The 14,817-nt window shown below is 39.7% G+C and overlaps 1 protein-coding gene across 1 annotated transcript in view; it reads right to left on the reverse strand.

The window, feature by feature from the left end:
- LOC128741350 (proton-coupled amino acid transporter-like protein CG1139) overlaps nt 1-13,436 on the reverse strand; it is a 47,031-nt gene extending 33,595 nt beyond the window's left edge. The window contains exon 1 of the mRNA XM_053837121.1: nt 12,542-13,436. The gene's annotated coding sequence lies outside the window, so the exon portion shown is untranslated. The remainder of the gene's footprint in view (nt 1-12,541) is intronic.
- Between the last annotated feature and the right edge of the window lie 1,381 nt (nt 13,437-14,817).

The raw sequence follows: 14,817 nt of genomic DNA on the forward strand, positions 1-14,817 counted from the left end.
AAATTACCGGTGACAAACTATTTGACTATTTGTCTAGAAAGACTATTCATACAAATGAATGCTCGGTAAGATAAAGAATTAGTGGCGGTAAGGGATGAACACGAAAAAATCCGAACTCACAAAAATTGCTGCCATTTACTTATTTTATTGGCAAAAACTTTCTTGAATTACGTTAATAGTATATAAAATTATAGATAATTATTTATCAAACTAATTTCATTTTGATTTGGACAATGTTTGACCGTCGACAGGAAGCGTGGAAGTGACAAAAAAGCAATCGCAACTGGTTCTAAAACTCATTCGAAAGCGGTATCTTGCACGAAGGGCTCCTCTGTTCCTGGTGCTGGTGGTGTTTTAGAAAAGAACCGTTTTCGTCGCACTGTCTTCCGGGATCCTTACAACGTGTCCGGTCCACTTTAGCCTACCGACTTTCGCCAGATTCGCCTGTTTTCGAAAACAGACACTGAGGAAGCCTGCAAGTCGTAGGCGAAATACGTATCTGTCAAGAATAAAATATACATAGTAGAACTAAATTGGATAAATTTTCTTTTTATTTAATTTCCATAAAGAAATATCGGTCTAATGATGATTTTGTACATTGACGGCTTCGTACGGCGCTGTATGCTTTTTCATCGCAGCGTTTTGCGAATGACAATGTATGCTCGATTTCCCACTTGACCGCCACGCCATATCTCCTTATTAGTGTTGCTGTCAGCGTCACAACCGATCTCGGCGATCATGAATTCATCTTCCACTTCCAGTTCGTCGCCTTCAACGCTTACCGTCCGTGAGACGTATCTTCGTTTCATATATTTGGTCTTCGACGCATTTATCTTTCGCCCAAGCCTAATAGATTCCGCCTCCACTCTGGCGCAGGAGGCCTTCACCATAACAAAGTCATCTACGAAGCATAGAAGTTGTTGCCTACTTTTAGTGAAAATAGAGTCTCTTGTTGCGATGCCCGCTCGTCGGTCTTCGGATCACCACCTCATGCAGAATAAGCTACCACCTTTTCTCAACCCTCGCCGCGTCTCGAAGGGACTCGAAGTGTCCCCAAGGTACGCATGAAACACATGACTCGATCCAATGTAGCTCTGGATCAGTTACTTCATTTTGTCCGTTAAACTGTATTCGTCTATAATCTACCACAGCTGGTTTCGATCGACTGTATCGCATACTGCTTTAAAATCAATTCAAATTTGATGCGTTTTATTCCCGATATTTCTGCAAAACCTGTCCGATGGTAGAAATTAGATTCGCAGTGGCGCGAGCCTTCATGACAGTTCCATACGAATTCTTGTGCTGGTAATGATAGTAGACGTAAAAGAATCTAGGAGAGTACCTTGTGCGTTTACTAACATTATGACGCGATAGTTTGAGCAGTCGAGCCGATCACCCTTCTCATAGATACCAGAAACACCTCCTTCCATTCATTTCTCTGGTAGCTTCTCCTCTGTAGCTGTATCTTTATCAGGAAGCACATAAGTTTTACAAGAAACTGAACGTATCTCGCAAAGGCTTTGAACTGCAAGCCGAAACATGTCGGGATAGAGACGGAGGGATCTTGACCGATCAACGTGAGGTGATCTAAAGGTGGATCAGCACTACAATGAGCACCTGAAAGGCGCGGAGACGGAATACCAAAGCAGCAGGAAGAATGACTGCTCAAGAACAACAAGGCAGCTGGCAAAGATGGCATCGCAGCGGAGCTCAACAAGACGGACCCGGATAAGTTGGCTACCTGGCTGCTCCGGCTGATAGTCAGGATCAGGAAACTGAACATCTACCGGAGGAGTGGAAGGAGAGGATAACATGCCCAATCTGCAAAAAAGGCGACAAGTTGGAATGTGAGAACTATCGAGCGATCACCATTCTCTACGCCGCCTATAAAGTGCTTTCTCAGATCATCTTTCGCCGTCTATCGCCGCTAGCAAGTAGATTCGTGGGAAGTTACCAAGTCGGTTTCGTAGACGGACGATCGTCAACGCGGTCCTTAAAACTTCTGGGAGTCATGGTCGATGACAAGCTCAAGTTCGGGAGCCACGTCGACTATGCCTGCAAGAAGGCTTCCACAGCTATTTCGGCATTGTCTCGTATGATGTCTAATAGCTCTGCGGTATATGGCAGCAAGCGAAGGCTATTAGCCAACGTGGTCCAGTCTATACTTAGGTATGGCGGACCGGTGTGGTCATTGGCGTTAGGTACCAAAAGCTATCTAGCCAAGCTGGAAAGCAGCTATCGTCTCATGTGCTTGAGAGTGGCGAGTGCGTATCGCACAGTTTCACAAGACGCAATCTGCGTCTTAGCAGGTATGATGCCTATTGGCATCATCATCAGCGAAGACGTAGAGTGCTTCAACCAACGTGGCACTAGAGGCATACGGAGTACCGCAAGATCGGTCTCGATTACCACGTGGCAGCGGGCATGGTCTAATTCCACAAAAGGTCGGTAGACACATCGACTTATCCCGGAACTATCCGGGTGGGTCAACAGGCACCATGACGAAGTCAACTTCTACCTGAAACAGATTCTGTCAGGGCATGGTTGTTTCAGGCAGTATCTGCACAAGTTTGGGCATGCGGAGTCCCCCGCGTGCAAAAAGAGATGAAGCCTCCAAATTGTTCAGAGTGTCGAGCCAATGAAAAATTTTGGTCACTTGTCAAACAACGACTTCGTAGCCACGAATAACCCAAGCTGTTAAAGTGACTATAATCCAACAAAAAAAAGTTGTTTTGTGCTTTTGGTCAGACTTAATGCTAGGTCAAATTAGTTTAACCTACATATTTATATTCTTAACAGAATAACTTCGCTAAGACTACGTTTATCTTGTAAGGTATTTCGGCAGACTTCTTATTATTAGGCATATTTGTTTTGCAATACATCAAGTTGATGAACTAACTTATCTACATCACTAATCGGCAAACATAATAATGGTATTTTTCCAAAAAGTATAAAGAGCAGTGGGTCGAAGAAACTGGCTCTGTACCCTATATAAATTTATACATTTATCTATCAGATTCGAACGGAAAATCTCAAGGGTCTGCATGCCAATGATAATTTATTATCAGATAACAAAGTTATCTGATCCAGAACTATTTCTCATTGTCAGAGCCACAGTGGTCAATCAGTTACTAAGAGTGTAATCTATTGAGGTGAACTATCCCACTCAATAGTTCAATATCAATTGCTTCATCAAAGTTTAACGACCAGAACAAATATTGTTGAACAATTGCCAAAGGATTGTCCCACTTCACGATATGCAACAACGCTTTACCACCCCGCCATAAGCGCCACTTGAAATTGTTTCATCGAACTTTGCTTTCTACTTAGACACTTACTACTATGACATCGCAGCCGGTGTGGCTGCGCTAGCTTTGTAAATATCCGAGCAAAAAAATTATTTATCAGCTGTTTCCGAGTTCGCAGCACAACACGTTTGGCCCGTTTACTGAAGAATTTCCCAAGAAATCACTTTCTGGAACCGCCCATAACCATGGTAACTGATCGAGGGTTCAGAGGTAGTTGCTTCGTCTAGTATGTATGAATAACTGAATCGGTTTACGACACTCGTTCTGAGCTTGCGCTATATTAGAATAGAATCAGCATTTTTAAGTTACACTTTCAGTACCAAGTAGTCCAGAGTAGCAATAAACCCTTAAAGAATTAAAGCGGCGGTATGAATAGTTTTTTACTAACTAATGATCAAAACTCAATGCGAGCAAGCAATAAAAAGTTGAAAAGAAGTTCGACCGTGCTGTATAAATAGTTTAGAATCAAGATTAACGGTAATGCTTAAACTGTTTTTTAACAACGGAAAAAACCATGCATTGTTGAGTATGTACGACAACAATAACAACTCAATTATCATCTGCTCCACGCTTTAATATTCACAAACACTTTCTGTTGACTATTATTCATCATAGTATATAGAGTTAAATTATGAGCCATATGAACCGGATATAATACTTAAATGTCATAAAAAATCAAGTTTGCATCACAGTCTGTACATTTTTGGAGGAATTCCAAATAAATACACTATCCCAGTTTCGAATTAAATGGCCAAATTAGAATTTTCACTAATTTAAAATTTTTATTACCATCTATGCATACAATCCTCCTCACTCAGCTTCCACTTTATTTTACGATGAATGCTCAGCTTTATTGTACCTGGCGAAAACGCGTTTGCGAAATAAATTAACACTCGCTAATTTCAAAATTTGAGTTGAATTAATTTATATATCTGCTCGTTCATACAATATATTTATATGATTATACGTTATACGTTTAACATAGGAACGTAGCTGACCTTCTTGCGTGTCATGATACCGCTCGAATGCAAGTCACATTGCGTCGCAGATGTTGGATGAATCTTGCAGGTATATCAGTCGGGCCGCGAGGTAAAAAACCCCTAATTAATCCACCCTATTGTGCAGAAATAACATCGTGCTGTGACAATTATTTTTTAAAATAAAACTTTTTTTCTTGAATATTGTACAGAATATGATAACTGTCAAATTATTAGGAAATTAGTTTTCGAAATGAAATCTCAATCGTATTATCTATGGAAAAGTTTCGTAGTAATAAGACCTTTCATTCATCTTTTACATAAATAAATAAAAAGAATGAAACAAGTCTTATTGTATAAGTAATTTGACCTTCCGGAGCTCAGACCAATTGCATGCTTTCCTACCGATTTTATACCTTTATTACAACAGTATAACAAAGATAAAACAATCCAACGACCGTTTTACACCGGTTCGAGACAGCGACTGTTATCAGAAAGAGACAAGTCTGTAATAATAAGATAGTGGCACTTATTGTTTAGAAGTTGCGGGTTTGAACGGAGGAAACCAGACCAGACCCGCCTCAATTTACGACGGCAAGTTACTCGTGCCACCGGAATTCAGATTCCCGTACAGCTGGGATGGCAGGCGTTGTGCTGCGGAGAGGAGGTGTTTTATCAGCTTTTTAGCTGCTGAAGGTTGCATTGCTGCATTGGGGGATTAGGCTGCGGCTTGAGGAATGAAGTAAGGTCAATTATTGCGAAGCATGTGGGCAACAGATCAATTTTAATACATAGTTTTCTGGCTTTTCTTTGGTGTCGCTAGCATTGTGGAAAACTTTTCAGCTTTTATTTTTTCTGAATTGCTGTAATAATTTACTAGCATTTTCATCCAAACATTTTCATTTTACTATATATGTATGTTTCAAAAATTATAAACATTTTCTATCAATTTATTCACTGGTCTTCGACTTCGAGAATTCAGGAAAATTTCGAAAAAAATTATTGCGCGATATTCCTTTTTTTTACTTTTGAAGAAAAATGACATCTAGAACAAAATGATTGGCCTCAAAATTTGGAAATCGAGAAACGGAATCTCTAGAAGCTATTAATTTTTATATCAGCACGTGTATTAATGTGAAGCGAGCGGTTACGCTCAATCGATGCTTTAACCCACGGGCACCTTCTTGAAGACGCCGCCTTTGATGCTTGAACTTGACTCTTCGCAGCCGGTTTTAAGAGTATATGACAATTACGGGGCCTGTGCAACGATCCTACTGACTTTATAGCAGCAGCACCCAGGCGAGATTCGAACATACGACGACTGGCTTGTTAGGCCAGCACAGGGTCATCAAATGTACTGATTGGTGACAAAAAATTGAAGACATTTAGCATTTTTTCTTGCTACCAGTTTTGCGATATGTTACAGGTACACACGCACCGAACAGAAATGCAAGAACTACAACAATGTCTTTTGTTCTACGTGTCGTATACTTTCTGGTATGGGGAAGAAAACGTCTCCAGCCCTAGAGACATTGTTTTGTATACTGCTTTCCCCCAAACAACACGGTTTTAAATAAGAAGGTTCCCAATACACTTTATACTCTATCACTTCTCAGTATTATTCCAAATGTAAGCAAAAAGCGGCAATTGCATCTCATTTCTTCACGACATTTTGATGAATGGTCCGCTCACGTACCAAAATGTTTGCTTATTATCATGTACGTGTTCGGGCTAGTCTCGACACTTACAAGAGATAGGCACTGTCGATACAGAAACAGTACTGAGCGATGGTATTGGTTAAGAGTCTGACATGGCATTGCATGCTGGTAAATGTATAGAAAAAGTGTAACCGTTTTGGTCCCTGGGCCAGCATCATATCCCAAAGCTAACTGGGCGGTTACACATAATAGTTGGTATTCAAATATTATCGCATTTAATTTGTACGAGAACGCAATCACTTCGCATTTCTTGAGGTTTAATTTCAAACGATTGGTTTTGCACCATCCAGTAAACATCGATGGCTGCTTCTGGAGTCCAAGAATGTCATTAACTGCTTCTGGCATCCATCGTCCGTGTCATTGACCCTTTCTGTAGTATAAGATGAGTCATTGATATTTGAGAACAATTCCAGGTCGTCGGCGGGCGCAATCCGACGGTGATATTTGAGCATTGTGTTGATATCGTTAAAATGAATAAAAAATAACGGTCCGAGATGTCCTTGTGAAACTCCGGAAAAGGCAGTAAAAGCCGGCGAAAGAAACCATTTTCGTTTTGACAGATACGATTTAAGCTACTTGAGCAGTAGCCCTTCAATGCGAGTTTATCCAGCTTAGCTAGAGCGACAAAAGCAGCAAAGAGGTCAGTATTAGTAGATTGGTGGACGTTGAGTGCATGGGCATGAATCCGTGTTGTTCATCGTCGATGTACTGCTGGGCGAATAAAGAAATTGAATCGATAACAACGATTACATTATCAAAGAGTTTCGATGATGTAAATAAGGCAGAGATCTCTCTGTAATAATCTACTTTTCTTTTGATTTCTATACAGTAGGAAACACACCTGAGCTAATCGATGAGCTTAATAGACGTCGGGTTAGAGCAACCAAGACATCCGATCTACCGGAGGCTTAGCTTTTTAACTTCAAAACGGTCAGCCTTTTATCATAGCATCGTCAATAGTCAGGTTAGTAAGAGAATCATCGAGATTAAGGACGCTGCCTAGTGTAGTAGATATTTCTATTTCAGATAGCCTTCCATCAACAAAGGTACTGGAAAACTTCCGCCAGTGCAGTAGACAAACCATATCCAAATTTGTAGCAGTGACGGCTTGAAGGAACATGGCTATTGGTAGACCGTTGTCCTTCTGTTGAACATTAACATATTTCCTGAAAGACTTTACATTTCAATCTGCGCTCAATATGGTTTAAATATTCATGAAAACCGTGGCAACTAAACTTTTTATAGCACTTGTTGAGCAGCAAATAGTGGTGTGGCAGTGATTGGGTCTTATACCTCAAGCCGATCTTTGTCACTAAAAAGCTCTCACATATAATTTGACAGTATCCCCTTATTGATGGGTTCCTCGATTATGGACCCCAAATAACGATGGCCGTTCCATAAAATTTCTAGGAAAGATTGGGCGGAACGCCCAGTACCTTTCACGTTTAAATTTCAGTCACAAGAAAATGGCGACGTGCCAATGGCGCACTAATAATCTGCTATACCAGCTGAAATTCGGTACAGAGTTTTCGGACACTGAACCGTTTGAATGCATCAGTGCAAAAAAGGTCATAAGGAACAATTAAAATAGAAAATTTGGCATAAAATTTCCCACCATAGAAACCCAAGCAGTAACTTATCATCATTTTTGGTTGCAGCAACCCATTTACGACCAATTCAGTTATAAATAGGTTTCTACAACTCAAAGAGATGCAAGTGTGCTGCCTGGAAAAGTCAATGAGCACTAAAATTGATTTCTATGCATTATTTCAATTTTAAAACGTATCGTCTTTAGTGCTAAACTTTATATTTAAAGGACGAATGCGAAATTATTACGACACAGCAAATTTTCCAGCATAAGAGTTTGTACAGTCGTATTCGGTACCTTTTTATCATTTTTTGCACTTCCTTAGCATGTTTCAAATTCTCCTCAGGCTTTCTAAATTCCCGCTTTGTCATGGTCCAATAGGCTTGTAACTACTCCCAAGTGAGCTGCTACCCCGACAAACTTCAGCAGCACGAGACCCGGACTTCGTCGCAAGGTCGGCGCGCTACTGGGCAAACTAGAGGGATTTCGCGATACAAAAATTACACCGAAACGACCAACTTCTTTGTAGGAATGTGTTTTATTGTGCGGTGTAGTGTTTCCGATGGGGTTGGATTACGGGTACGTACCACTCTGCTTTTCTCTGCTTATCGACGGTGGCGGTGGGGTTTGACCGGCGAGCGCTCGCTGATCCTCGGTGCGGCTACGGGCGTCTCCAATGCCGGCTGGCTAAATGGCGTCGACGACAGAATGGCGGGTGACGAATGGGCGACCTGGAAAGGCGTTCCAGGTAGGTATTCTCACAGGCGCTTCCTTCTTTGGCGGAAATCGGTTGGCGACGGACGAGACCGACTTTTGCCAGACCGAGAAGGGAATCCCTCCTTTACGTTTAGGGCCGCTGCCCGAGGGTGGTGTCCTCCTTTGCGTTTATGATCGCGGACGATCAGAGGACCGATCGCTGGTCTTTTACGGGTTAGGCGTAAGCTACCGTCAAGTTGCCTAGGCCGAAACGAGTGCAGGGTGCCTTCGGTCGCTCGCAAGCTTCCGGAACGCGATCGCCGATCGCTTAACAAGTATTCAAAAATACACCAAAATAAGGTCCTATATGAGGGTGGAAATTTTACCCTTTTAGCAGTCGTTCAGCTTGGAGATTATATTTCCCTTGTAGTTACCTGAATGCTCGGGTTAGGGATCTTTAACCCTTTCGAGATTGACACTTTGGCACTTAAGCCGTTTAATAAATTTTTGCACTTCTACTGCACTCGCTCGCCTGAATTCAAATGGCCGTTGGCGCATTGTTGAGAACTACCCATAGATTCCTTTTAATTTATTTGGCGGTTTGTCGACTCTATTGTATTTTGTTCCGTAGCCTGTCATCCCATCGGTGTTGTTGCATGTGTTTGAAGCGTGTTTAATGTTTAGTACTGAGACTCAAAATAGGTGGGCGTTTATATTAGCATACAAAATAAATATAAAACTTTTAATTTTACTGTAACGATCGGTTACAGGCTTTATCTTCATTTGGGTTCAATAGGTTTCAATAGGACGTAGTTCGGAGCAGTTCGATGGGTTCATGTCCTCTAGGACAAAATTCGCCGAATTAGCCTTATAGTGAAACTAGAACAACGTGGCAGGCTGCGGTAGGCTGGGCACGTGGCCTGAATGCCCGACGAAAGAGAAGCTAAAACTATTTTCAGGAAAGAACCAAGAAGAGGTCGTAGACTTCGGGGCAGACTCCGCACCTGATGGATGTGCGCTGTCGAGGACAATGAACGTTTAGTTTCAAAGGGGTTGGAAAACAGTAGCACAGCAGCGACGGTACTGGAGGACCAAAATTCGTTCGGTGCAGGGTCGACAACGAGCCATCGCCACTAAAGTAGGTAAGCCTCATATCATACATAGGAAGTTAAATCCGGTCAAAAAGGTGGTTTTCACTGTGCTGCTGTCTTGTAAATTTTATTATTCATGGTTCCTTTTGTGACAACTTTTTATCTTTGCTTGCCACAGGCGCAGATAGCCTACTAAATGAGACATTCCAATGTGAATTTATACATTATCTTCTTTTTGAAACGATTATCCACTTTGAATTTGGAATGAACTGAAACGAAAACTTAGAAGCTTTCGTTTCATTTCATTCCAGGTTTCGTATTCTACTAAGACGCTCCAAAAACTTCAGTCACTTTGAACTTAGCTTTTCCAGTGTAAACTCCTATCCTGGGATATGTTGCAAGTCAGATTTGATGTGTGCCATTGTCATCCATTTGTGTAATGGTAGTGGTGCAAGTGTATCTACTCCGTGCAGAGATTTCTATCGCAGGTTTTAGCAACAGTTTCCTGGCGTTCATCGAGTTTTTCGAAGTTTTGTACCTTATATACATGTAACCCAGCTTCTCCCATGATTTTTATGGGCATAGCTTTGTGGAATGCCGTCCTTTCTGGCAATATCACGTGTTGAAATGTTGGGATTTCGGATGAAATTAGCGTTGACCTCCATCCGTTATACTGCAAGCTGTTCCTAGTTTTCTTCCAGCTCCTGTCAATCGTCCAATGTCCAATGTCAATCGATCCTTGAACCTTTTCAACACTCTTGAGATGGTTAGTTTACAGACCGTTTCTTTATAAGCGCTCAAAATTTTTTCACGTGTCACCACTTGACCTACTTCTATCTTGACTGGACCAAACTGCCCAACTACATAATTCACGGTTAACTTCTATTGAGAAAAAATACTGACGTAACAAGCCAATCGTCGTATTTTCCAATCTCAGCTGAGTGGCGCTACTCTGCTGGAGTCAGTAAGACCGTTGCGCTGTAGGATCGTTCCACGTTATTGTCCTGCACTCTAATAACCGGCTGCGAAGTCTGTTGATAAAAAAGGGGTTTTCTATCCAGAAAAAAAGTTACGGCAAATAGTAAGCCTATTCGTCAGTAACCAGTAATAATAATTTTGTGCTTGCTCTTTATGAATGAGTAATTTATTGTTGGAGAAAAATTCTTTATTATTTCTTTACTAATTTCATACTGTTGTTAATTCCACATGTAAGAACGCTCATCTTTTCAAATACTTGCAAATACCGTTTAGGTTGACAAGTTTTTATCATTGGCTTACAGTATACATTTCATATTGTATATTGTAAATTGAATGAGGGCAGTATCAATATAATGTATTCGAGATATTTCCAATAATTTAATTTGTTTAATAGTGTTTTTCAATATAACATTGTTTTTTAGATTACCGTATCATGTAAACAAATGAGCTGCTAAACTACTCAAACTACGCAACCATAGAAAGTAGCTCTAGGCTGTTTTCGGATGAGCGACGACGAGTAAGGACAATCTGCACCCAACCTTTCTTTAACTGACCGAAAGATGCGAATGGTTTCGGGCAAATTATACGGTAGCAGCAAACAAGACCCTAAGTTTCAGTTAGTGCTTCACAACAGGTTGACTGAATTTCGAAACAAGTGGATTAATCATGATTTTGGGACCACCCTAACTTACTGCCAATACCCAAAGCACCAACTAAAAACTTACGTCTGTAAAATTTTCCGAAACGGAGCAAATAGTTTAATATCCCAAAAAAATATTTTTGTTTGAGAGTAGCTTATTCGAACATTGTATAGCTAATACCCATTGAACAAACACTCGATAAACTATTATATAATAAATCTTCTCCTAGGAATAATATTTAAACAGTACAGGCCGGACTCGATTATCCGGGGATTCGATTAACCGGGGATTCGATTATCCGGGGATTCGATTATCCGGGGATTCGATTATCCGGGGATTCGATTATCCGGGGATTCGATTATCCGGGGATTCGATTATCCGGGGATTCGATTATCCGGGTTTTTAGACTCGATTATCCGGGTGAAAAAAAATATTTTTTTTTCGTTGATTTATTTTAAACCCAAATGTAATAGTTTTCATGCTACATGATGATTCCAACTAGACAAGCAGTGATTCACCTCCCTAAAGCTGCGAAATTCCTTTCTTATATCCCTTTTATCGGCGAACAAAACAAAAATAAATCCTGCGATGATGAAATCAATTTTTTTACTTAAAAATCATCATCACCATCATCATTATCATCATCATCATCACCATCATCATTGTAATCATCAGTAAAAAAATTGCAAAAAAAAAAAGAATTTAATGACTTTAGGGGAGATTGATCAATAATAAAAAAACATTTATAATACCTAAATATTGAAAAACATAACATACAAAAAATAATATTGTACTAAAAAGAAATCATCAGTGGAAAAAGTCGTAAGAACGGATTTTTCTGACTTTTGGGAAGATAGATCAATAATAAATAAAACATTTCTGATACCTAAAAGTCAAAAAACTTAACGTACCAAAAAAAATTGGTACCAAAAATGATGATTCGATTATCCGGGTGATTCGATTATCCGGGCTGAAAATAAAAATGAGCACCCGGATAATCGAGTCCGGGCTGTATCGTTATTTTTATCGCCAAGGCATGTTTGACTCAGTATGCTCATAGTTTTGAGCTTTTAAACATAACATTATTTCTAAATAATCTAAAATTTGATAAGCTCAAACACCCTTTACGACTATTTTATTGGATGTTTATTTTAAAATATTATCCATATACAACCAACCAGTCACTGAAGATCAAAAATAGTTATGATCAAATAATGAATTTCGTAAAAGTTAACGTAAGTTTAATATCAAATCTTCATTTCGTACACTCAAAGCTTTTTAAAGATGACATGTTGTGTATATCTGAGTATTTATAAGACCAACATCAACAATGTTCTTTTGCAGCTAAATATCATTAAAAATAAAAATATTTCCGTTTATTATAACTGAAGAGATTGCCGATATCTTAATATATAGAATTATAAATTTACCGAAATATTTTCCATATGACCAATATGTACTTTTCAATTCACTATGGACTTGATCTTAACCCAATTTGTCATGAAGATCAATCGTTCCGGTTTATTTGCGTGGAAAGCTCTTACCTTGAGAACTGTTTCAGGTGCTGATCGAAATTCACGCCCAATGATGTGACAACAGGTATCGCCGTGTCAGCAGCAGCAGCGGGAGGAGACAGCCGTTCACAGTGGTGCCGACCGGTACTCCGCACAGACCGTGCCGTCTCAGTGCGCGGGTTTTACACTGTCACCAGACCACGATATAAGGCACGAATGCTACACGGTCGAGTAAGGCGAAGGCAGCCTCAATGGCCCTATTAGGTTCGCACAGCTGATTCTAAACACACCGTGACAGCACACAATAGCAGCTTTGACATTCGCCTTGAGTCACACACTTCAGAACATTGGTTGGAAGAACTGTTTTCAAAATAGATTCTATTGTTGTATATACGGTTCTGCGAATCAGACTAAATCGATCGCACAAGAGATTGCCGACACCAATTATAAACCTTCAATTCCTTTTCCTAAACATCACGGTTATATTTAATAAAAAAAAATCCCCTTCACCTGTCCAGAACACCAAACCGAATGCATCCACGATCTACTCTCAACTAACCGATCGGTTGGTAGAGCAAAGGATTGAACACGCGCGACGCTCCTGGCACAGAACCGATCTTTCAGAACCCGCAATTTACCAACGTCAAACGGCAAAACAACACAACAGGCCGAAAACTGTGAGTAGATGATATTTCTCTAACCGATACCACTACTACTCGGTTTGTTGATACAGCTGACCACCAAAAGGCCTTTCCCAAAAGTGTGGTAAATAGCCAAAAATCTGCGCACCAACGTCGAATCGAGCGGCCCCTGCTTGCTATAGTTGCGATTCTGCGACTGCCAAACACGATCAGTTCATCGTCGTCGGTCTGATCCGGTCGACTGCAATTTGTCGACTGGCGGTATGATTGGGATTTGTTAGTGTTTTCGTTGCTTGCGATGCTCATGCACTGCTAGTATTATACCTGTAACTAGAAGCAGCGACTGTTATCGGCTTAAGTACCCTATTGTCTGGTATTATAGGGGAGCGTAGTGACAACTCTTGGTGTCGAAAGCGGATGATTACGGTTTGATTTATGATTTCGCTTTACTCGTATGCAACGATCTCAATGATACTTCAAAAGTTAACGTGTTAATCGACCGCTCGATGGCGGGCTTTTACGTACTACTGAATTTATCTGAATATATCAATTAGATGTTATGGAAAAATGGAAAAATTTAACAATTTAATTTTAGTTGATTAAAAGATACTATTCCACTCTAGTTCAGTGATTCCAGTTGAGTATGAATTTGAGAAAGAATTTTTAAGAGGAGAGTTTACCAGCGAAATACGGCGCTTTCAGACTCACGAGTCTTTAAAATCTTATCTTATCTCATCCAATTTTTGCAATAAAACTCAACGGGATAATCATCTACAATCTAAATAATCAAACAATGACGAACAAGCATCAGTTTCGGAATGTTATAAAACCATGATCATTCAACTGAACAGCTCTTTCCAATGTCTGATATCGTCAATGTTGTAGTCGAATATGGTAGGTAATTCAGTACATTCGAATTATAAAAATATGCATTAAGTGATGCTCATAACCAAATAATGCGATTTGTATCAATTTACAAATGTACCCAAAGGAATCTGAAGTCGAGAACAATCCTCGATGTAACGAATGGTCAAGTAGATTTTAGTCAGTAGATTTACAGTTAGCCCCAAGGACAGATACAGCGTCATTGACAAATGAAATGAGCAAATGTGGTCTCAAATTGCTGCCTTGCGGTAGATCAAATTTCAAATAAAAGTCTCTTTTGAGAGTCTTAACGAAATTTCGAATATGAGAAAATGATTTCGTTCTATTAAACTATTATGCATCAAATAAACTGTGGTAATACAAAAATCGTCATAAAAAATCGCATTAATTCAAAAATCGTCAAAATAAACTGTGTAAAAAAAACTTGAGTGTAGTAGAATTAAATGAAAAAAAAAACTTGACTCATACTCCAGATTTATGTGTGAAAGCGGACGATAATTTTGAGCCAGCATCGTGAGACAACCGAATAAATGTATAAATTCAATAGTTTTGCACATTACAGATTATTATTCAAAGATCATTTTTCGCAATTCCTATTCCTGATTTGCACAATTATTACAATCAATATTACTTCAATTTACTAAATGAGACAAAAAGTTCGATTTTCATTTAAAAAATTCGCTATTTTGTCACAGTATGTTGACAAAAATAAGCAAAAACATACAGGGGTTAGACAAAATGATTGAACAGGAAATTTTTTTGACGAAATTCAAACGGCCA

This window comes from Sabethes cyaneus, chromosome 3, assembly GCF_943734655.1.
Source record: "Sabethes cyaneus chromosome 3, idSabCyanKW18_F2, whole genome shotgun sequence".
NCBI classification, from domain to species: Eukaryota; Metazoa; Arthropoda; class Insecta; order Diptera; family Culicidae; genus Sabethes; species Sabethes cyaneus.